This window comes from Loxodonta africana, chromosome 8 (genome assembly GCF_030014295.1).
Source record: "Loxodonta africana isolate mLoxAfr1 chromosome 8, mLoxAfr1.hap2, whole genome shotgun sequence".
Lineage (NCBI taxonomy): Eukaryota > Metazoa > Chordata > Mammalia > Proboscidea > Elephantidae > Loxodonta > Loxodonta africana.
This window is the reverse complement of record NC_087349.1, coordinates 132,089,285-132,114,697: the sequence shown is the minus strand read 5'-3', so window position 1 is coordinate 132,114,697 and position 25,413 is coordinate 132,089,285. Positions and strand designations below refer to the sequence as shown.

Below are 25,413 nucleotides of genomic sequence, written 5' to 3'. Positions count from 1 at the left end.
ATCTTAGATGGTGGCTCACAAGCTTTTAAGACCCCAGACGCTATTCACCTCACTAGGATGCAGAACATCAACTTTTTCAACCGTTGTTGTTAGGTGCCGTCGAGTCGGTTCCGACTCATAGCAACCCTATGCACAACAGAACAAAACAATGCCTGGTCCTGCGCCATCCTTACAATCATTGTTATGCTTGAGCTCATTGTTGCAGCCACTGTATCAATCCACCTCCTTGAGGGTCTTCATCTTTTCCGCTGACCCTGTACTCTGCCAAGCATGATGTCCTTCTCCAGGGGCTGTATTCTGTTAATTAACTGAGTTGCCGTATGAGACTAAGGTCATAAGCCTTCAAACCTAGAAAATCAGTCACACAAGGTATTTGGTTGTGTCTGAGAGATATCTGTAATTGTGTCTTCTGTGAATATATATGCTTGCATACACATGTCAGTACTTAGACGTACTTGTATTTGCACACACGTGGGTATACACCTGTACCTACCCTTATTCCTATATTCCTATACACATACATATGTGACCATACACTTATGTTTTGGGCATTGTTGGTGTTGTTGCCATATTATGTATGCAAAATTCTTAAGTACAAACATCCTTTTCTGTTGAGCACTTAATGACATTGCTGTCGTCAGGCTTTGCTCGCTACACCCACATTCCATGGTACTATTCCCATCACCAAAAGTAACAAGTATCTGTGATCTAGAACATGATTCCCCCTGCTCCCCACCCCTCTCTGGTAACCACCAGTGAACATTGGTCTGTCTCTCTATATTTATTCTTGTCTTCTTATAAAAGGAGGATCATACAATATTTGTGCCTATGTGGCTGACTTATTTCACTTAGCATTATGTTCTCCAGCCTATCCATAGCATAATGTGTTCCACGAACTCATCATTGTTCCTTGTGGTTGCATAGTATTCCATTGTATGTATGTACCACATTTTGCTTATCCCTTCATTCATTGATGGACACTTAGGTTGTTTCCATTTTTTTGCTATTGTGAATATCGCAGTGAACAAAGGTGTGCGTGTCTGCCCATGTCTCTTTTATTTAGATCTCTAGGGTATATACCTAGGAGTGGGGTTGTTGGATCATAAGGTGCCTTAGGCTGGGTTCTCTAGAGAAGCAAAAGCTATAAAGTGTATAAATATATATATAGATTTTATATCAAGGAAACAGCTCACGCGATTGTAGAGGCTGGAACGTCCCAAGTCTGTGGATCAGTATAGAGGCTTTTCTTGATTCATATAGCTGCAGGGGCTGGGGAACCCAAGATTGGTAGGTCAGAGAGCAGAGCTGCTGCTCACAGGTTGTGAAGATTAACAAATCCCAAGATTGGCAGATAAGCTGATAGCTCAAGTCCCAAGAACCAGAGGTCAAACAAACAGGAGGCAGCTGCAGGATCCAGAGTGAGCAAAAACGGCAGAATGTCTTCTTATTTTCAGATGCAGGCCACACCTCCACGGAAACTCCCTTTCAATTGATTGGCTACTGACAGCAGATTCGATCATGGGAGTGATGAATATAAATGCTGAGAATCATGGCCCAGCCAAGTTGGCACACAATCTTAACCATCACATAAGATGTTTCTATTTCTGGCTTTTTTAGGAAGTACCATACCATTTTCCATACTGCTTGTACCATTTTACAGTCCCACCAGCAGTGGATAAGGGTTCCAGTCTCACCACATCCTCACCGACATTTGTTGTTATCTACCTTTTTTTTTTTCCATCAGTGCCATTTTAGCTGGGGTGAGATGGTATCTTGTAGTTTTGATTTGCATCTCTGTAATGGATAATGATGGGGTCCTAGTGGCACAGTGGTTAAGCATTTGGCTGCTAACCAAAAGGTTGGCAGTTCGAATCCACCAGCTGCTCCTTGGAAACCCTATGGGACAGTTCTACCCTGTCCTGTAGGGTTGCCATGAGTCGGAATCGACTTGATGGCAACAGGTTTGATTTTGGAAACCCTGGTGGCGTAGTGGTTAAGTGCTATGGCTGCTAACCAATAGGTTGGCAGTTCGAATCCACCAGACACTCCTTGGAAACTCTATGGGCCAGTTCTGCTCTGTCCTGTAGGGTCTCTATGAGTCAAAATCGACTCAATGGCAGTGGATAATGGCTAATGATTGTGAGCATCTTTTCATGTGTTTGTTGGCCACTTGAATGTCTGTCCTCTTTGGTGAAGTTTCTGTTCATGTCCTTTGCCCATTTTATAATTGGGTTATCTTTTTGTTGTTGAGTTGTTGAACTTTTCTATAAATTTTAGAGATTAGACCCTTATCGGATATGTCATTTCCGAAGATTTTTTCCTAGTCTGTAGGTTGTCTTTTTACTCTTTTGATGAGCATAATTTTTCAGTTTATGTAAGGTCCCATTCATCTAATTTGTCTTCTGCTATTTGTGGATTTGTTATCCTATTTTCACAAAAGATAAGGTCCCACAACTTTCTCCTTACGTTTTCTTTCAGGAACCTTATAGTTTTATCTTTACCATTTAGGTCTTTGATCCATTCTGAGTTAGTTTTTGTATATGGTGTGAAGTATCGGACTTGTTTCATTTTTCTGCAAGTGGATATCCAGTTTTGCCAGCACCATTTATTAAAGAGACTGTTTCTTTCTCGTTGAATGGACTTTGACCCCTTGTCAAAAATCAGCTGTCCATAAATGGATTTATTTCTGGGTTCCCAGTTCTGTTCCACTGGTCTATGTGTCTGTCATTGAACCAATACCAGGCTGTTTTGATTATGGTGGCTGTATAGTATGTTTTGATACCAGCATGTGTGAGGCCTCCTACTTTGTTGTTGTTCTTCAATTTTGCTTTGGCTATTCAGGGTGTCTTTCCTTTCGTATAAAGTTGGTCACTAGTTTTTCCATTTCTGTATAGAATGTTGTTGGATTTGTATCTGTAGATTGCTTTAGGTAGTTGTCAGGCTGGGTTCTCTATAGAGAAGCAAAACCAATGAAGCATATATGTATGTGTGTGCATATATGTGTGTGTGTATATATATGTGTGTGTGTGTATATATTTATATAAATGTATACATACACCAGGAAGCCCTGGTAGTGGTATAGTGGTTAAGTTCTATGGGTGCTAACCAAAAGGTTGGTAGTTTGAATCCACCAGGCTCTCTTTAGAAACTCTATGGGGCAGTCTAAATCGACTCAATGGCAGTGGGTGTGGGTTTATTTTTATATATGTGTGTGTGTGGCTCATGTAGCTACAGAGGCCGATGAACCTAAGATCAGCAGATTGGACGGCAGGCTGCTAGTTTAAGTCCCAAGAACCAGAGGTGAAATAATGATGGGCAGATGCAGGATTCAGAGTAGGCAACAGCCAGCAAACTTTGCCAGAAGCACACCCCTGAGGAAACTCCCCTTACAACTGATTGGCTGATCACATCAGATCACATCATGGAAGTGATTACATTAGATGACAAAATGGAGAATAACTACATCATTACTGTCATGGATTGAACTGTGTCCCCCCAAAATATGTGTCAATTTGATTAGACCATGGTTCCCAGTATTGCACGGTTGTCTTCCATTTTGTGATTTTCTCAGGTGACATCCCTGATCCAGAGTAAAGGGAGTTTTCCTGGAGTGTGGCCTGCACCACCTTTTGTCATACAAGAAATAAAAGGAAAAGGGAGCAAGCAGAGAATTTGGACCTCATAACACCAAGAAAGCAGTGCCGGGAGCAGAGCACATCCTTTGGACCCAGGGTTCCTCTGCAGAGAAGCTCCTAGTCCAGGGGAAGATTGATGACAAGGACCTTCCTCCAGAGCCAACAGAGAGAAAGCCTTCCCCTGGTGCTGGTGTCCTGAATTTGGATTTCTAGCCTACTAGACTGTGAGGAAATAAATTTTTCTTTGTTAAAGCCATCCACTTGTGGTATTTCTGTTATAGCAGCACTTGATGACTAAGACGTTACATAACTGCCAAATTGCATCATTACACAACTGCCAAACTAAATCATTACATAACTGCCAGACCACTGAGAATCATGGCCCAGCCAAGTTGACACAACCTTAATCATCACAGTAGTATTCACATTTTCACTATATTAAGTTTTTGAATCCATGAGCATGGAATGTAGGTCTCTTTTACTAGTAGTTTATAATTTTCATTGAATAAGTCTTTTATGTACCTGGCTAGGTTAATAATTCCTAAGTATGTCATTGTTTTGGGGGCTATTGTAAATGGTACTGTTGTTTTGATTTCCTTTTCTGGATACTTGTTAATGTTGAGGAAACCAACAGATTTTTGTGTGTTGAACTTGTAACCTGCAGTGTTGCTGAATTCTGCTATTAATTCCAGCAGCTTTCTTGTGGAATCTTAGGGTTTTCTGTGTATAGGATCATGTCATCTGTGAATATAGTTTTACTTCTTCTCTGATTTGGATACCTTTTATTTCTCTTTCTTACCTTATAGCTCTGGCTAGGACTTTTAGTACAGTATTGAATACGAGTGGTGATAATGAGCATCCTTGTCTTCATTCCCATTTTCAAGGGGAAGTCTCTCAGTCTTTCTCCATTGAGAATAATGTTGGCTATTGGTGTGGCATATATGTGGTTAATTATGTTGAGAAATTTCCCTTCTATTCCTATTTTGGTGAGAGTTTTTTTTTTTTTTAATCAGGAAAGGGTATATTGGGTTTTAGCAAATGCATTTTCTGCATCAATTGATATGATCATATGGCTCTTTTCCATTGTTTTATTTATGTGGTGAATTACATTGATTTTCTAACGTTGAACCACTCTTGCAATCCTGGTATTAATGCCATTTGGTTGTGGCATATGATTTTTTTTCGTATGTTATGGAATTGTGTTCACTAGAATTTTGTTGAAAATTTTACATTTATATTCATGAGGGGTATTGGTCTGTAATTTTTGTGTGTGTGTGTGTGTGATATATTTGCCTGATTATCAGGGTGATGCTGGTTTCATAGAATGAGTTAAGGAATATTCTTTTCTGTGTTTTTGAAGAGTTTGAGTAGAATTGGTGCCAGCTCTTTAAATGTTTGGTAGAATTGCCCAGTGAAGCTATCTGGTCCTTGGCTTTTTGTTGTTGTTGACAGTTTTCTGGTGACATCTTCAATCTCTTCTTTTGTAATGGGTCTGTTTAAATTTTCTACCTCTGTTTATGTTAGTTTGGGTAGGTATTGTGTTTCTAGGAATATGTTCATTTCATCTAGGTTTTCAGGTTTGTTGGAGTACAGTTTTTCATAGAGTTCTGTTATGATCCTATTTATCTCAGTTGGATCTGTTGTCGTGTCTCCAGTTTCATTTCTTATTTTGGTTATTTGCCTCTTGTATTTTTATTTTGTCAGTCTAGCCAGTGATTTGCTATAACAAAATCAGTAAAGGTCTTTCAAAAAACCAACTCATGTTCTTGATTCTGTTGTTTTTCTGTTTCCTATTTCATTGATTTCTGCTCTGATCTTTGTTATTTCCTTTCTTCTGGTAGCTTTGATCTTCTTTTGCTCTTGCTTTTCTATTTGTTCAAGTTACTGGTTTAAGCTATTGATTTTGGATCTTTCTTTTTTAATTTAGGCATTTACTGCTTTGAATTTTCCTCTGAGTCTTCTTTTGCTGTATCCCAAAGGTTTTGATATGTTTTCGTTTTTGTCTGATTCTAAGTATTTTTTAAATTTCACTTTTGATTTCTTCTGTGACCCAATAGTCTTTAAGCAGTGTGTTATTTAGTTTTCCATGTAATTTCTTTTTCCTTATTTTTTATTTATGGTGATCTCCAGCTTCATACCATTATGGTCAGAGAAGATGCTTTGCATGATTTCAACCTTTCTAAAATTTGTTGAGACTTGTTTTGTGTTGTAGCATATGGCTTAGTCTGAAAAATGATTCATAAGCACTGGAAAAAAATGTATATTCTAATGATAGGTGACGATAGGTGGAGTGTCCTATATATGTCCTTTAGGTCAGATTGGCTTTGGAGTTTAAGTCCTCAGTGTCTTTACTGATCTTTTTCAGATGTTCTGTCCAGAATTGAAAGTGGTGTGTTGAAGTCCCCTATGATGGAGTTGTGTGTTTCTCCTTTTTCACATTAGTCAGTATTTTTTTATGTATTTCGGAGCATTGGTGTTAGGTGCGTATATGTTCAAGATTGTTACGTCTTCTTGACAAACTGACCTTTTTATTATTATATAATGTCCTTGTTGGTGAAGAATATTGAATATACATGGACTGCCAGAAGGATGAACAAATCTGTCTTGGAAGTACAGCCAGAATGTTTCTTAGAAGCAAGGACAGTGAAACTTTGTCTCATGTACTTTGGACATGTTGTCAGGAGAGACCAGTCCCTGGAGAAGGACAACATGCTTGGTAAAGTAGAGGGTCTGTGAAAAAGAGGAAGACCTTCTATGAGATGGACTGACACAATAGCTGCAACTCTGGGCTCAAGCATAACAACAATTGTGAGGATGGCGCAGGACGGGACAGTATCTCGTTCTGTTGTACCTGGGGTGGCTGTGAGTTGGAACCAACTTGACGACATCCAACAACAACAGTGTCCTTCTTTATCTCTTGTAATAGATTTCGGTTTAAAGCCTGTTTTATTTGATATAAGTATGGCCACCCCTGTTCTTTTTTGGTTACTGGTTGCAGGAAATGTTTTTTTCCATGTTTTTATTTTCAGCGTATTTGTGTCCTATGTCTAAGGTGTGTTTTTTTGTAGGCAGCCAAAGGATGGGTCATGTTTTTTAATCTGTTCTGTCACTCTCTGCCTTTTGCATGGGGAGTTTAGACCATTTACATTTAAGGTTATTACTGAAAACAAATTGTACTTCGCTTATTTTTCTATGTTTTTTGAGTCTTAGATTTGTCTTTTTATTCTCATTTTTCTGTTATTTTTGTGTTTGGCTGCATTTTTATGATGAGCCATTTTGATTTCTCTCTGCTTCTGTGTATTTTTTCTAGGTGATTTCTTAGTGGTTACCACATGTAATACATTACACAACTTGTAGTTACAGCAACATTTAATATACAGGCGAGTAATATGCATTAACATATTAAAACTGTTCCTCCCAAGAGACCACAGGACCACATGAACCAGAGACTCCACCAGGCTGAGACCAGAAGAACTAGATGGTGCCCGGCTACCACCAATGACTACCCTGACAGGGAACACAACAGAGAGTCCCAGATGAAGCAGGAGAAAAGTTTGGAGCAGAACTCAAATTCCCATAAAAGACCAAACTTAATGGTCTGACAGTTACTAGTGGAACCCCTGAAACTATGGACCCCGGATGCCCTGTGTCGTGGATTGAATTGTATCCCCTAAAAAATTATGCATCATCTTGGTTAGGCCATGATTTCCAGTATTGTGTGGTTGTCCTCTATTTTGTGATTGTAATTTTATGTTGAGAGGATTAGGGTGGGATTGTAACACCATCCTTACTCAGGTCACCTCCCTGATCCAAGGTAAAGGGAGTTTTCCTGGGGTGTGACCTGCATCACCTTTTATCTCTCAAGAGATAAAAGGAAAGGGAAGCAACAGAGAGTTGGGGACCTCATACCACCAAGAAAGCAGCACCAGGAGCAGAGCGCGTCCTTTGGACACGGGTCCCTACACCTGAGAAGCTCTTTAACCAGGGGAAGATTGAGGACAAGGGGCTTCCTCCAGAGCCAACAGAGAGATAAAGCCTTCCCCTGGAGCCGGCGCCCTGAGTTTGGACTTGTAACCTACTAGACTGTGAGAAAATAAATTTCTGTTTGTTAAAGCCGTACACTTATGGTATTTCTGTTATGGCAGCACTAGATAATTAAGACGCCCCTTTAACCCAGAATTGAAACCATTCCGGAAGCCTACTCTTCAGACAAAGATTAGACAGGACTATAAAACAAAAAAGAATACATGTGAGGAGTATGCTTCTTAGTTCAGTTAGATACATGAGACCAAATGGGCAGGAAGAGAAGGCAGGAAGGGACAGGAACCGGTCGGATGGACATGGAACCCAGGGTGGAAAGGGGGAGTGTGCTATCACACTGTGGTGATTGCAAGTAATGCCACAAAACTATATATATGTACATTTTTGTATGAGAAATTAACTTGACTTGTAAACTTTCACCTGAAGCACAATTTAAAAAAAGAAAAAAAAACTATCCCCGTTTTGCTCTTCTCTCCCGCTCTTCTGTTGGTGAGCCTCTATTGACATCATTATAGATCTGATAGGTTTAATTACTATTTATTTCTTAATACATTTAATGTCGTATTACTTGTGAAACTTAAGTACAGGTAGTTGCGACTTAAAACATCTTTTGAGTTATGACGAACTGCACTTAAACCTGTCCATCTTTTGTTTTTGATTTTGGTTTTTCTTTGTAAATCTTATCGTCAGTAACATGTCCTGCATACAGTGTTTCAGCACATAATTTGCTGATGTTATCATTGTCAGATGTTTACTTGCAAATGTTCAATTTCATCATTTACTGTTCAAAACAGTACCATATAGATTTAGTTTTCTAAACTTGAAGACATGGACCCAAACGCCAATTGCTTTGCTAGAGTCGATACGCAGATTTGGAAAGCAGTGAGATGTTATCATGAAATGTATGAAGGAAAAAAGAAAATAACCATACAGGCAACTCTCACTAATTTTCTGACTAGAAATGCCATCCTCATTCCCAGGGATAATCCAGATGATGCAGAACCTTCCACAAGTGAAGTTATTTCTGCAGCTGACAAAATGCCGTTGCCCAACTCTTCATCATTGGAGTAAATTATTATGATTTGTGTACTTTTTTTATGTATGTATTAAAATATGTCTGTAAGTTTATATGTAATGTTTTCAATCCCCAAAGACAAATGAAGATCAGATTTATAAAGATAATAAAAGTCAATAATAATGAAAACTAAAAAAAAAAAAAAAGATGTGTTCAACTCTGCCAGAACCGACATAGCCGGAGTCATTGGAACAGAACTCCATCGTAAGTCGGAGACTACCTATATTGAACTTATTCCCTGAAAATATATGCTTTGTTCTTATATTTGCCCATGCTGTTGCATTATTTGGAGAGCTCTTTTTTTTGCTTATTCATTTTTATTTCTCATGCGTAGATTCATGTATTTGTTTAATGTTCTTTCATTTCCATTTGGAGAAGTCCCTTAAGTAATACTTGCAGAGCTGATCCAGTAGTGGCATAGTCCCAGAGCTTCTGTTTATTTGGAAATGTCTTTTCCCCCCCTATTTTTGAATGAGAACTTTTCTGCGTAAATAATTCTTGATGGCAGTTGTTTTTCAATATTTTATATATGTCGCTCCACTGTCTTCTGGCTTCCAGCTTTTCTGGGGAGAAATCCTCATTAATTCTTATGAAGGACCCTGATATGTTTTTCTCTTGCTGCTTTCAAAAATTCTCTCCTTGTCTTTGGTTTTCAGGAATTTTATTAGAATATGACATGGGTTGGCTCTCTTTGTATTTCTCCTAATCGGAGTTTATAGATTCCTGTATTTGCAAGCTTGATTGCCTATTCAGGTCTGGGAAATTCTCTATGATTATGTCCTGGAAGATTCTTTCTATGCCTTTATTATTATCATGGTGCCCTGGAATTCAAATAATTCTAATGTTTGATTTCTTAATTGAATCCCTTAATTTCCATTTGGCTTTGTTCGCTTTTCCTTGTTCATTTCTCTTTTCTTGATACTTAATAAGTTCAGATACTCTGTCTTCTAGTTCGCTTATTCTGTCTTCTGTCTGTTCAACTGTTGTTAATGTTTCTCTTTGTGTTTTTTAATTCAGTTATTTTATTCTTCAGTTCCAGTAATTTTTTTTTCTCTAATATCTTCTATCTCCTTACCGAGTTTCTCATTTTGTTCCTCAGTTTGTTTCCTGATCTCTGTTAGTTTATTTTCTGTGTGTTTTTTGCTGTCTTTAAACATATTTAACGCTATCGTCTGGAAGTCTTCTATTTTTTCCATTATTTTGGTCTCAATAGGAGAAATGTTCGCTTCTTCATGTTTTCTTTTGATTGGTCCTTCTCTTGTGATTTTGTGTGTTTTAATGTTTTTTGTTGAATATGGGACATTTTAATATCTAATTGTGATATTTTGATATTTGGAGTTTTCTGGTTTTCAAGGGAATTTTTAGACTTACCTTCTCCATTGTCTGAGTTCCAGTAGAGGGCACTCTTGTCCTTAGGCTTTTTTTTTTCCAATGCTGAGTCAAGAATAGTGTCTGAGGATTTATCTCTGTTTTTCATGGCTCCTAATCTATTACCACAGCTTTTTAGTGTTTTGAAAAGTTTTAAGACTCTGAGTGCTTTTTCTGGCTGGTTCTCCACAGGTGACTGACTTTGCTGGTGTACGAGGAGCCCTCTGTTTTCTGTGGGTTTGGCAGTAGCCCAGGATGCACTCCTGAAGCTGGGTTCCTTCCTTTCTCTTTGTAGGATTGTAGCATGGATTTCCCTCTGTGGCTTATTGTACCTGCATGGGACTTTTCCACTGGCCTCGTGGGTGGAAGTGGTGGGCCTCAGCTTTCCTGAGGAGAGGGTGGGGAGTACTTAATGTCCTTCCCTTGCTCCCGAGTCTGTGCAGGCTTTCCTGCAGTGACCAATTATGGGCAAAGAGCCAATTGTTTTTTGCTGTATTGCCTGTTTCATGTATTTTTCTCACCCTGGCTGAAGGATGGGTCCCAGGGCTCTTCAGTGTACCTGGATCCTAGTGCCTATCAGCCTTGAGTCTCAGCAAGATTCAGTAATACTCCCTGGCCTCCCTGTGCCTCCTCCCAAGTGCGTGGCCTGTGAACTCCCACAGCCAATGTGCACCACCTTAATCAGACTACACCTCCACAGTTTAGCTTCTATCCTGTGTTCTTTGTTCAGGTGGTTGCCTGTCCTTGCCCAAAAATGCCCGTAATGGCCCAAGTCCCCCTGATGCCAGTGGCTAGAATCTCCTAGCTTCTGTGCTGACTCTGCTCCTCCTCTTCACTGTTTCTAGACTCACTGCAACTCTCCTATGTTTCAGCTGCAGTTCAGAGCTCTGAAATCTCAGTTTGTGCTTGTTTTTATTGTTAAGTAGATTAGTTGCAAGGATAAATGGGATTGACTGTTTACCCCACCATCTTGCATTGCCTCCTACATGTAATGTTTTAACATTTAACCATCATTGAATATTCTAAGGAACTGGGCCTTCTTTTCTGGAGGAAATCATACTGTCTTTTAATATTGTATTATAATTGTAGTATTTTATGACTGGGGGTGTTAATGTTCGTTTTATACTCTCATTCTGATACCATTTGTTTAAAATCGTTACGTGTAACTAAAGAAATGATAAAGAGGATTTCTAATCCTTATGACTCAGACAATTTTGACTTAAATAAGCACAATTTTAGTTCTAAACAGTTTGAAAATTAGATTTTTTTCCTTTAAGTTTTACTGAGGTATAAAATACATATAGTGAAGTCATTAAGTACATAAATCCTAGTTGTAGAACTCAGTGAATTTTTACATTTTTGCTAATTTGTGATCCACCACCTAGATCACCTGTAGAACATTTCATCCTCCCAGGAGGTTGTCTTCATTCCTTCCCAGTCCCACAGCAGTAGTCTGACTTTTGTTATCTATTAGGTTTGCCTATTTTGAGCTTGATATTAGTGGAATCATACAGTATGCTAAGCATATTGCTTTTGAGACTTAACCGTGTTGTTTTGCATTATCATCCTTTTTTATTGGTGTATAATATTCCATTGTATAATATGAGACTTCTGTTGGTAGGCATCCAAGTTTCCGACTTTTCCATGTTATAAATTTTGGATATGAACGATGCTGTGAAAATTTGTGTACATGTCTCAGTGAATGTATACATTTCTGTCAGGTGTGGAATTGCTGGGTCATGGAACCTGTTGCTGTCGAGCAGCCCTATAGGACAGAGTAGAACTGGGTCATAGGGTAGGCTGAAAATTACATTTTAACCAACATAGGTCTTCCTTTTTTTTTTCCTTAAAAATATTTTATTGTGTTCTGGTGAAGGTTTACACAGCAGTGTAGGTTCCCATTCAACGATTTCTACGCAAGTTTTCAGTGACATTGGTTATATTCTTTACGCGTGTGAAGATTCTCATTATTTCCATTCTGGTTGTTCTGTTTTCCTGCCCCCTTACATGCTCATCTTTCTTTTAAAGTAATTGTTGACCATTTGGTCACATAATAGGTGTTTTTTTAAAGGAGCATAGTACTTACGGGTAATATTATTTTTTGAGCTAATTAGTTATTTAGCTACAAGGTGATCTCAGGGGTTAGTTTCAGTTCAAAATTTGAAGAGTATCTCAGGGCAGTAGCCTCCGGAGTCCTCCAGTCTCATCCAGTCCAGTAGGCCTGGTTTTTTGTTGTTGTAGCTTAGGAATTTGAGGTTCTATTCCTCATTTTCCCCCAATTCTATCAGGTCTCTCTTGTTGTCTAGTGTTGCTGTAACAGAAATACTGTAAGTGGATGACGTTAACAAACAAAATTTATTCTCTCAGAGTCCAGTAGGCTAGAAGTCTGAATTCAGGTCACCGGCTCCCGGAAAGGCCGTCTCTCTCTGTATCAGCTCTGGAGGAAGGTCCTTGTGTTAAATCTTCCTTCGTCTGGGGGCATCTCAGCACAGGAACCTCAGGTCCAAAGAACACACTCTGCTCCTGGCACTGCGTTCTTGGTGATATGAGGTTCCCATGTCTCTCTGCCTGCTTCTCTCTTTTATATCTCAAGAGATTGGCTTATGACACTATCTAATCTTGTAAATCCCATCAGTATAACTGCTGCTAATCCATCTTATTACATCTTAGTGATACGATTTACAACACCTAGGCAAATCACATCAGAAGATAAAATGGTACACAATCATATAAGGGAATCATGACCTAGCCAAGTTGGTGGATATTTTTGGGGGACACAATTCAATCCGTTACACCTTCCAAATTGTGTGTGTGTGTGTTTGTATTTGCATGCATGTGTGTGTATATTTTTAATCAAAGGAATCAAAATATCTCAGAAGGAGCCTTGGATATCCAGGGAAACTATCTCATTGTATAGATGAAGCCCTGAGAGTTAAGTATCGTGCCCATGATTACATAGCTATTAAGTAGCTATTTACAATTGGCTCTTTAAGTTGTTCCTACTGTGTTACAGGCTGCCTTTGGCAGATTTTCCTGTTTTACCTATAAATATATCATGAGCAGTATTGCCACCCAGGTACCATGAATAAGTGTTTCTCCAGAAACACTTGCAAAAGGATCCATCTGATATTACTTGTTCTTGGCACCCAACACAGTCCCTGACACACAATAGGTGCTCAAATATTTATTGAACGAATGCTGTCTCCTGGTGGTTAGTACTCTTATTTCTAAATATTCACAAACCACTTACCTAATAACCCATTTAAGAATCCATGTATTGTTGTAATACTCATTAAGTACTCTAGAAATGAAAAGTTCTAATTCCCCCTCCTCAAACATTTATTCTTCATAATGTTCTAGTTTCATATTTCTGATACCCACTGTAGTCAAGTCAATTCTGACTCGCAGAGACCTGGTAAGTGTCCAAGGCTGTAAATCTCTACGGAAGCAGACTGCCCCATCTTTCTCCCACAGAGCTGCTGGTGGTTGCAAACCGCCGACCTTTTGGTTAGCAGTTGATTGCTTTAATCACTGGGCAGTCTTATATTTTTGACAGTGGATATGTTTTCCACATAATTTCATGACCTTATTTTTGTTTGCTGTTTGTGTAAAAATGAACTCAAGACTATAAATACTGTTTTTGAAAATATTGAGATCATTCTGTATAGAAAATTTAGGAAGATTATACAGAATAAAACTCTAAAGATAAGTAGAATCAAGATTGTATTTTGCAGAGGACAGTAGGTTACTCTTATTGCAGAAGTTTGTTTGGCACACTGTAAATATCCTGAAATGATGCATAAAATATGTATTTGTAGTTTGGTGAAATTATAAAGTCAAAAGATTGAGTAGAAACTGCTTAAAGGTTATATGTAAGAGATTAGTGCTGTAGCCAGTTTGCTGTACCATGGTGGCTTGTGTGTTGCTATGGTGCTGGAAGCTATGCTACAAATATTTCACACACCAGTAGGGTCACGTATAGTAGCCAGGTTTCGGTGGAGCTTCCATACTAAAACAGACTAGGAAGAAAGTCCTGGCCATCTACGTCCAGAATTTAGCCATGAAAACCCTCTGGTTCACAACAAAATATTGTTCAGTGTAGTGCTGGAAGATTACCCCCGCCCCCCCCCCCCCGCCACGTTGGAAAGCATGCAGTACACAGTGGCGACAGCAGTGGCCTTGAGCATACCAGTAATCATTATGATGGTGCACGACTGGGGAATGTTTTGTTCTGTTGTACATGGGGTCTCTAGAAATAAGTTGGAGATGAGTCAACAGCAACTCCCAGCAACACTCTGATATTGTCCTCAAATCACAAGACAAATAGAAGTGATGTAGCAAGAGATGTTTAGAATCGTAGGGACTCTACATTGTTTTTTTCACCTTCCCCACTCAGGTTTGTTTTTTAAATCTAAACCTGTGATCGACAAGTCTTAACACTTGCCTTCTTAATGAACAAATTGGAGTTTTCTTCCAAATACCTCACTGGAGCTACTACTAAAACTAAATCTAGTTTTTTGCTTTTTAACAGCTTTATTAAGGTATGATTGACAGGAAATATAAACTACACAGTTGTTCGAAGAGAACAAGGGGATACTGCATGGTTTAAAGCCAGGAAAGGTGTGCATCAGGGTTGTATCTTTTCACCATACTTATTCAGTCTGTATGCTGAACAAATAACCTGAGAAGCTGGACTATATGAAGAAGAACGGGGTGTTGGGATTGGAGGAAGACTCATTAATGACCTACGTTATGCAGATGATACAACCTTGCTTGCTGAAAGTGAAGAGGACTTGAAGCACTTACTAATGAAGATCAAAGACCACGGCCTTCAGTATGGATTACACCTCAACATAAAGAAAACAGAAATTGTCCTTACTGGACCAATAAGCAACATCATAATAAACAGAGGAAAGATTGAAGTTGTCAAGGATTTCATTTTACTTGGATCTACAATGAACACCCATGGAAGCAGCAGTCAAGAAATCAAAAGATGCATTGCATTGGACAAATCTGCTGCAAAAAACCTCTTTAAAGTGTTGAAAATTGAAAAGCAAAGATGTCACCTTGAGGACTAAGGTGTTCCTGACCCAAGCCATGGTGTTTTCAATCACCTTGTATGCATGCGAAAACTAGACAGTGACAAAGGAAGACTGAAGAAAAATTGATGCCTTTTAATTGTGGTGTTGGTGAAGAATATACCATGGACTGTGAAAAGAACAAACAAATCTGTCTTGGAAGAAGTACAGCCAGAATGCTTCTCAGAAGGAAGGTTGGTGAGACTACGTCTCACATACTTTAGACATGTTATCAGGAGGGATCAGTCCCTGGAGAAGGATATCATGCTTGGTGTAAAGTAGAGGGTCAGCGGAAAAGAAGAAGACCCTCAACAACATGGATTGACACAGTGGCTGCAACAGTGGGCTCAAGCACAGCAATTGTGAAGATGGCGCAGGACTGGGCAGTATTTTGTTCTCTTGTGCGTAGGATCGCTATGAGTCAGAACCAACTCGACAGCACCTAAGAACAAAAATAAACTACACATATTTAAAGTATACAGTATGATGAGTTTTAATATGTGCATATATATATAAGAAAAAAAAACTCAAACCCATTGCTATCGTGTCAATTCTGATTCATAGTGACCCTATAGGACAGAGTAAAACTGCCCCATAGGGTTTCCAAGGAGCTGCTGGTGGATTTGAACTGCAGACCTTTTGGTTAGCAGCAAAGCTCTTAACCACTGTGCCAGGGCTCCAGAATATGTATACATATGTATACACATGTATCCCAAAAAACCCAAAAATACACCTGTGCAATTCACTACAATCAAGATAATGAGCATATCTATCACTCACAAAAGTTTCCTCCTGTCCTTTTATAATTCCTTCTTCATACCATCCTCTCCCCACCGCATCCTCATGGATCTGCCTGATGAACCTGCTTTCTGTCACTACAAATTACTTTGCATTTTCTAGAATTTTATATAAATGGAGCCGTATGTACTCTTCTTTTTGTTGAGTTTCTTTCACTCAGCTTAATTATTGAGGTTCATCCATGTTGTAGTGTGTATCTATAGTTTATTCCTTTTTATTGCTGAGCAGTATTCCACTGTATGGATATACCACCGTTTATCCATTTACCTGTTGATGGGCATTTGGGCTGTTTCCAGTTTTTGACGGTTACGTATAAAGCTGCTATAAACATTTGTATAAAAGTTTTCATGTGGTCATATGCTTTCGTTCCTCTTGGGTAAATGCCTAGGAGTGGAATGTCTGGATCATACGGTAGGCGTACATAACCCTTTTGTTCCTACATTTTTTTTCTCCTTAATTTTTTTTTTCTTCAGAATTAGAATGCATGCTTACTGATTGTGTTTAAATTTTTGGTTGGTAATACGGATTTTTAGAAATATGATCTGGTGATACAAACCATCCCTGAGGCTAGTGGCACTGTGGTACTACCGATCTGTGGTATGACAGTATACCAATGAGAACTATATAAATAATTTGTTGAGGGCACCTTGGCATTAGGTTACATGGGGAACCTCTGGTTTTCCAAATATGACAGAGAAAAAACAAACCACCAGCGCTCCCTACCACACAGAGAAGTGATAATTAAGCTTTACAAGCCTTATCTCACAGAAATAAAGGGAAAAAAGGTAAAAGTTTACAAAACTAACACATTCAGGAAGCATCACCTAATAGAATGCTCAATCTATACAACCCTAGGGCTCCAACTCAGGTCTGCTGAGCTTCATGCATTTCAGAAGGGATCCATCTTGATGCTAAATGCATTACAATGAGAATAATGCCTTAACCTCTGAGGTCCAGAGGCATAAAAGTGGCTGATATACCGTTAACCCAATGGTAACAAAAGTAACTTGTTAAGGAGCTGTTTATATTCCCACCAACAGATTGTGAATGTTTCAGTTCCATCATACGGTCACCGGTCACCAACACTCGGTAAAGTTAGTCTTTTTAATTTTAACCATTCTAATAGATGTGTAGTGGTACCTCATTGTGGTTTGAACTTGCATTTCCCTATTGACTTAACAATATTGAGCTTCTTTTTCATGTGAATATTTGAAATGTTTTTTCAGGTCTTTTGCCCATTTTTAAATTGAGTTGCATTTGTTTTTGCATTTTGGTAGTCCTTTATGTATTCGTAGTACAAGTCCTCTGTCAGATGCATGCTTTGCACAGATTTTCTCCAGGCCTGTGACTTGCCTTTTCATTCTGTGAACAGTGGCTTTCAGGGAGCACAAGTTACCAACTTTCGTGAAGTTCAGTTTGTTCTTTTATAGGTTGTGCCGTTAGTGTCACTGTCTGGTTCTCGTATCAGGGTAACACTGGCCTCGTAGAATGACTTTGAAAGTGTTCCTTCCTCTTCTCTTCTGTGGAAGAGTTTGTGAGGAATTGATATTCTTATTTAAGTATTTGGTAGAATTTACCAGTGAAGGCATCTGTGCTTGGACTTAGTAATTTTTTGATTACTAATTCAATCTCTTGCTATATGTCTGTTTAGATTTTCTATTTCTTAATTCAGTTTTGGTAGTTTTGTCTTTCTAGGAATTTGTCCATTTCATTTAGTTACCGTTTAGAGATAACTATCTTATTTTTATTATTTCAATAATAACAAAAATCTTGTAATTATACATACAGTAGAGTTTTCTTTATTGCTTTGTGTAGATTCATATATCTATCTGGTATTATTTTCCTTCTGCCTAAAGGACTTGTATCATGGATCCAGTGGTGATGAATTCTTTTAGCTTTTGTATGTTTGGAAAAGTATTTTACCTTTGTTTTTGAAAGATGCTTTTGTTATGTATAGAATTCTTGGTTGACGTATTTTTTTCTTCCAGCTCTTTAAAGACATGGCTGCCCTGTCTTCTTACTTGTATTGTTTCAAATGAGTAATCTGCTATTGTTACTATCTTTGCTCCTTTGTATGTAATGTATTTTTCTTCTGACCACTTTTAAGATTTTCTCTTTATCGCTGGGTTTGTGCAATTTGATTATCATGGGCCCTGGTGCAGTTTTTGTTATGGTTCTTGTTTTGGTATTCATTGAGCTTTTTGAAACTGTGGGTTTATACTTTAAATCAGATTTGGAAAATTTTCGGCCTTATTTCTTTAAATATTTTTCCTGCCCCCTCCCCCTTCTTTGGAGACTCCGGTTCTTGTATATGAGACTGCGGTTTGTGTATATGAGACTGCTTGAAGTTGTCACATGGCTTTCTGATGCATTCACTCATCAGTGTTCTGCTGCATATCCAAAGGGTGCCCACTTCAAATCTCTGGAGCTCTCTCTCCATGCAGCTGTTTTCTCTCTGGAACACTTTCTTATGAATCCTAGCTGCCTTGGACTGTCAGCTCCATCTCAAGCTTCTATTGTTGCATTTTCAATTCACTACTTTTTTCTTCTAAGATATCCAGTCTGCTGCTTAGTTCCAACCAGTGTATTTTTCATCTGAGACATTGGTTTTCTTCTCCTGTTAATTCAGCTTGGATCTTTTTTATATCATGTGTCTCCACTTCACTTTTGAACATATGAAATACAGTTATAGTAACTGTTTTAATGTCCTTTTTGTGAATTCTTATGCCTGCAGTGTTTACCATACTTATTCATTCTGTATGCTGAGCACATAATCCGAGAAGCTGGACTATATGAAGAAGAACGTGGTATCAGGATTGGAGGTAGACTCATTAACAGCCTGTGATTGGCAGATGACACAACCTTGCTTGCTGAAAGCGAAGAGGACATGAAACACTTAATGATGAAGGTCAGACTACAGCCTTCAGTATGGATTACACCTCAACATAAAACAAAAATCCTCAAAACTGGACCCATAAGCAACATCGTGATAAATGGACAGAAGATTGAAGTTGTCATTTTACTTGGATACACAATCAACGTCCATGGAAGCAGCAGTCAGGAAATCAGAGGACGTATTGCATTGGGTATATCTGCTTCAAAAGACCTCTTTAAAGTGTTTAAAAAGCCAAGATGTTACCTTGAGGACTGACATGGATTGAATTGTGTCCCCCAAACAATACGGGTCAACTTGGTTAGGCCATGATTCCCAGTATTGTGTGGTTGTCCTCCATTTTGTTATTGTAATTTTATGTTGAGAGGATTAGGGTGGGACTGTAACCACCCTTACTCAGGTCACCTCCCTGATCCAAGGTAGAGGAAGTTACCCTGGGGTATGGCCTGCACCAGCTTTTATCTCTCAAGAGATAAAAGGAAAGGGAAGCAAGCAGAGAGTTGGGGACCTCATACCACCAAGAAAGCAGCACCAGGAGCAGAGTGCATTGTTTGGACATAAGGTCCCTGCACCTGAGAAGCTCCTCAACCAGGGGAAGATTGAGGTGAAGGACCTTCCTCCAGAGCTGACAGAGAGAGAAAGCCTTCCCCTGAAGCTGAAGCCCTGAATTTGGGCTGAGAACCTGCTAGACTGTGAGAATAAATTTCTTTTTGTTAAAGCCATCTACTTGTGGTATTTCTAAGACAAGGCCTAAAGTGCACCTGACCCAAGCCATGGTATTTTCAATGGTCTCATATCCATGGGAAAGCTGGACAATGAATAGGGAAGACTGAAGAAGAATTGACACCTTTAAGTTGTGGTGTTGGCGAAGAATATTGAATATATCATGGACTGCAGAAGAACGAACAAATCTTTCTTGGGAGAAGTACAGCCACAATGCTCCTTAGAATAAAGGATGGTGAGCCTTCGTCTCAAGTACTTTGAACATGTTACCAGGAGGGACTAGTCCCTGGAGAAGGTAAAGTAGAGGAAGACCCTCACCTAGATGGATTGACACAGTGGCAGCAACAATGGACTGAAGCATAGCAACAGTGGTGAGGTTGGCACAGGACTGGGCAATGGTCCATTCTATGGTACATAAGGTCGCTATGAGTCGGAACCTACTCAATAGCACTTAACAACAACAACATCTGTTGTAGGTCAGTTTCAGTTGATTCATTTTTCTCATTATGTGTTATATTTTTCTGTTTCTTTGCATGTCTGGTAATTTTTCTTTGTATGCCAGACTGAATTTTACCTTGTTGGGTGCTAGATATTTTTATATTCCTATAAACATATTTGAGGTTTGTCGTGTAACACAGTTCAGTTGCTTGAAAACAATTTGATTCTTTCAGGCCTTGCTTTTAAGATTTGTTAGATGGGGCCAAAGATAAGTTTAGCTTGTCGTCGTTGTTGTCATTGTTAGGGGCTGTCAAGTCAATTCTGACTCATAGTGACCCTATAGGACAGAGTAGAATTGCCTCATAGGGTTTCCAAGGACCAGCTGGTAGATAGATATGAACTGCTGACCTTTTGGTCAGCAGCGGAGCTCTTAACCACTTAGCTCCACGTTTAGCCTAAAAAAAAAAAAAAAAAAATTTTTTTTTTTTTTTTAGCCTAGAGCTAATTATTTCCCAGTACAGATAAAAGACTCTGCTGAGTACTCTATCCAGTGTCCCACGAATTTTGAGGTTTTTCAGTCTGTGGTGCCCAATTCCTGGCCCTGTGTGAATGCAGGGTTCTATTAAAAAAAAAAAAACCAAACCCATTGCCATCGAGTCGATTTTGACTCATAGTGACCTTCTAGGACAGAACAGAACTGCCCCATAGGGTTTCCAAGGAGCACCTGGTGGATTTGAATTGCAGACCTTTTGATTAGCAGACATAGCTCTTATCCACTACGCCACCAGGGTTTTCTGGGTTCTAACCCTCTCATTTTTTGGGTGGTTCTTTCTTAGACAGAGTTAGTTTCCTCGGTGCATTCACTGATCGGCATTCTGCTGCATGGCCAAAGGGTGCCCTCTTCAGATCTCTGCAGTTCTCTGTGCAGCTGTCTTCTCTAGGGTGTTTATTTGCCTTTGAATCCTAGCTGCCTTGGTCTCCTTGGACTCTCAGTTCCATCTCGTCAACTCGAGGGGACTGCTGGGCTCCGCTTAGGCTCCATCTCATCAACTCGGGGGGACTGCTGGGCTCCGCTTAGGCTCCATCTCATCAACTCGGGGGGACTGCTGGGCTCCGCTTAGGCTCCATCTCATCAACTCGGGGGCACTGCTGGGCTCCGCTTAGGCTCCATCTCATCAACTCGGGGGGACTGCTGGGCTCCGCTTAGGCTCCATCTCATCAACTCGGGGGGACTGCTGGGCTCCGCTTAGGCTCCATCTCATCAACTCGGGGGGACTGCTGGGCTCTGCTTAGGCTCCATCTCATCAACTCGGGGGGACTCCTGAGCTCCGCTTAGGCTCCATCTCATCAACTCGGGGGGACTCCTGAGCTCCGCTTAGGCTCCATCTCATCAGTTGAGGGGGACTGCTGGGCTCCGCTTAGGCTCCATCTCATCAACTCGGGGGGACTCCTGAGCTCCGCTTAGGCTCCATCTCATCAACTCGGGGGGACTCCTGAGCTCCGCTTAGGCTCCATCTCATCAACTCGGGGAGACTGCTGGGCTCCGCTTAGGCTCCATCTCATCAACTCGGGGGGACTCCTGAGCTCCGCTTAGGCTCCATCTCATCAACTCGGGGAGACTGCTGGGCTCCGCTTAGGCTCCATCTCATCAACTCGGGGGGACTGCTGGGCTCCGCTTAGGCTCCATCTCATCAACTCGGGGGGACTGCTGGGCTCCGCTTAGGCTCCATCTCATCAACTCGGGGGGACTGCTGGGCTCCGCTTAGGCTCCATCTCATCAACTCGGGGGGACTGCTGAGCTCCGCTTAGGCTCCATCTCATCAACTCGGGGGGACTGCTGGGCTCCGCTTAGGCTCCATCTCATCAACTCGGGGGGACTGCTGGGCTCCGCTTAGGCTCCATCTCATCAACTCGGGGGGACTGCTGAGCTCCGCTTAGGCTCCATCTCATCAACTCGGGGGGACTGCTGGGCTCCGCTTAGGCTCCATCTCATCAACTCGGGGGGACTGCTGGGCTCCGCTTAGGCTCCATCTCATCAACTCGGGGGGACTCCTGAGCTCCGCTTAGGCTCCATCTCATCAACTCGGGGGGACTCCTGAGCTCCGCTTAGGCTCCATCTCATCAGTTGAGGGGGACTGCTGGGCTCCGCTTAGGCTCCATCTCATCAACTCGGGGGGACTCCTGAGCTCCGCTTAGGCTCCATCTCATCAACTCGGGGGGACTCCTGAGCTCCGCTTAGGCTCCATCTCATCAACTCGGGGAGACTGCTGGGCTCCGCTTAGGCTCCATCTCATCAACTCGGGGGGACTCCTGAGCTCCGCTTAGGCTCCATCTCATCAACTCGGGGAGACTGCTGGGCTCCGCTTAGGCTCCATCTCATCAACTCGGGGGGACTGCTGGGCTCCGCTTAGGCTCCATCTCATCAACTCGGGGGGACTGCTGGGCTCCACTTAGGCTCCATCTCATCAACTCGGGGGGACTGCTGGGCTCCGCTTAGGCTCCATCTCATCAACTCGGGGGGACTCCTGAGCTCCGCTTAGGCTCCATCTCATCAACTCAGGGGGACTGCTGGGCTCCGCTTAGGCTCCATCTCATCAACTCGGGGGGACTGCTGGGCTCCGCTTAGGCTCCATCTCATCAACTCGGGGGGACTCCTGAGCTCCGCTTAGGCTCCATCTCATCAACTCAGGGGGACTGCTGGGCTCCGCTTAGGCTCCATCTCATCAACTCAGGGGGACTGCTGAGCTCCGCTTAGGCTCCGTCTCATCAACTCGGGGGGACAGCTGAGCTCCGCTTAGGCTCCATCTCATCAACTCGGGGGGACTGCTGGGCTCCGCTTAGGCTCCATCTCATCAACTCGGGGGGACTCCTGAGCTCCGCTTAGGCTCCATCTCATCAACTCGGGGGGACTGCTGGGCTCCGCTTAGGCTCCATCTCATCAACTCGGGGGGACTGCTGAGCTCTGCTTAGGCTCCATCTCATCAACTCGGGGGGACTGCTGGGCTCCGCTTAGGCTCCATCTCATCAACTCGGGGGGACTGCTGGGCTCCGCTTAGGCTCCATCTCATCAACTCGGGGGGACTCCTGAGCTCCGCTTAGGCTCCATCTCATCAACTCGGGGGGACTCCTGAGCTCCGCTTAGGCTCCATCTCATCAACTCAGGGGGACTCCTGAGCTCCGCTTAGGCTCCATCTCATCAACTCAGGGGGACTCCTGAGCTCCGCTTAGGCTCCATCTCATCAACTCGGGGGGACTGCTGAGCTCCGCTTGGGCTCCATCTCATCAACTCAGGGGGACTGCTGGGCTCCGCTAAGGCTCCATCTCATCAACTCAGGGGGACTGCTGAGCTCCGCTTAGGCTCCATCTCATCAACTCGGGGGGACTCCTGAGCTCCGCTTAGGCTCCATCTCATCAACTCGGGGGGACTGCTGAGCTCTGCTTAGGCTCCATCTCATCAACTCGGGGGGACTGCTGGGCACCGCTTAGGCTCCATCTCATCAACTCGGGGGGACTGCTGGGCACCGCTTAGGCTCCATCTCATCAACTCGGGGGGACTGCTGGGCTCTGCTTAGGCTCCATCTCATCAACTCAGGGGGACTCCTGAGCTCCGCTTAGGCTCCATCTCATCAACTCAGGGGGACTCCTGAGCTCCGCTTAGGCTCCATCTCATCAACTCAGGGGGACTCCTGAGCTCTGCTTAGGCTCCATCTCATCAACTCAGGGGGACTGCTGGGCTCCGCTTAGGCTCCATCTCATCAACTCAGGGGGACTGCTGGGCTCCGCTTAGGCTCCATCTCATCAACTCAGGGGGACTGCTGAGCTCCGCTTAGGCTCCATCTCATCAACTCAGGGGGACTGCTGGGCTCCGCTTAGGCTCCATCTCATCAACTCGGGGGGACTGCTGAGCTCCGCTTAGGCTCCATCTCATCAACTCGGGGGGACTGCTGAGCTCCGCTTAGGCTCCATCTCATCAACTCGGGGGGACTGCTGGGCTCCGCTTAGGCTCCATCTCATCAACTCGGGGGGACTGCTGGGCACCGCTTAGGCTCCATCTCATCAACTCGGGGGGACTGCTGAGCTCCGCTTAGGCTCCATCTCATCAACTCAGGGGGACTGCTGGGCTCCGCTTAGGCTCCATCTCATCAACTGGCGGGGACTGCTGAGCTCCGCTTAGGCTCCATCTCATCAACTCGGGGGGACTGCTGGGCTCTGCTTAGGCTCCATCTCATCAACTCGGGGGGACTGCTGGGCACCGCTTAGGCTCCATCTCATCAACTCGGGGGGACTGCTGGGCTCCGCTTAGGCTCCATCTCATCAACTCGGGGGGGACTGCTGGGCTCCGCTTAGGCTCCATCTCATCAACTCGGGGGGACTGCTGGGCACCGCTTAGGCTCCATCTCATCAACTCGGGGGGACTGCTGGGCTCTGCTTAGGCTCTCCTACATGCGCTAAGGCCTAGAAACTAAGGGTCGTTGTTTGTTTCTTCTCTCTCTAGGGGTCACTGTTCTTTGTTACCTGATGTTCAGTTCTTGAACACTTGCTTCATGTACTTTGTTGTTTTTTGTTTGTGTCACACAGGAGAGTAAATCCTGTTCCTCCATCTTGACTGTAAGCCAGACTCCCCTTACTCTGTTTTAGAGATTTAAAATTGATAGTTCTAAGGTTTCTTTCAACTCTGAGATTTTCGTTTTGCATTATATGCCTTTAACATCTCATTTTCCTGCCTCCACAGTATCCCTTTGTCTCCTCACAGCACTCAGCTATTTGCTGTTTGTGCTCAGAAAGTTGGTTGGAATTAATTAACTTTGGGTTGGCAATGAACCTTATTTATGAATACAGAGACATTACATAGAATGATGGCAGTCGAGGTGTAACAGCAGAAAGTAGATATTTTCTCTAAGATTATTAATCTATTTGGAACTATCATAGCCTGCTCTCCCAGGATGTGTCCAAAGAGTTCCCTTCAGGAACTAAGCAAGTAAGACTTTAATTGAAATCTTGTATTTTTAGCAGCCAAGAACTGTGTAGCTAACCTTTATATTCTAAAGTAATTACAATAACTTTACTTTCATATCAGTGAAGAAATATGTAACGGTAATATTAAATAGCATATAAAAAATAAATAAACCCATTGCTATCCGACTTATAGTGACCCTATAGGGCAGAGTAGACCTGCCCCATAGGGTTTCCAAGGAGCACCTGATGACTTTGAACTGCCAGCCTTTTGGTTGGCAGCTGTAGTTCTTAACCACTATACCACCAGGGTTTCCAATAGCATATAAAACCCAAACCCGTTGCCATCGAGTTGATTTCGACTCATAGCGACCCTACAGGACAGAGTAGAACTGCCCCATGCGGTTTCCA

At 42.0% G+C, this 25,413-nt stretch overlaps 1 protein-coding gene across 11 annotated transcripts in view; it reads left to right on the top strand.

Annotated features, from left to right (window-relative positions):
- RET (ret proto-oncogene) overlaps positions 1-25,413 on the top strand; it is a 118,772-nt gene that overhangs the window by 91,165 nt on the left and 2,194 nt on the right. For 6 of the 11 annotated variants that reach the window (XM_064290341.1, XM_064290339.1, XM_064290340.1 and 3 more), the window contains 2 exons: positions 3,572-8,955; positions 18,730-18,989. The gene's annotated coding sequence lies outside the window, so the exon portion shown is untranslated. Of the gene's footprint in view, positions 1-3,571; positions 8,956-18,729; positions 20,696-25,413 lie in introns of those variants that run through there. The other 5 variants (XM_064290333.1, XM_064290332.1, XM_064290331.1 and 2 more) reach the window with 5 other exon arrangements.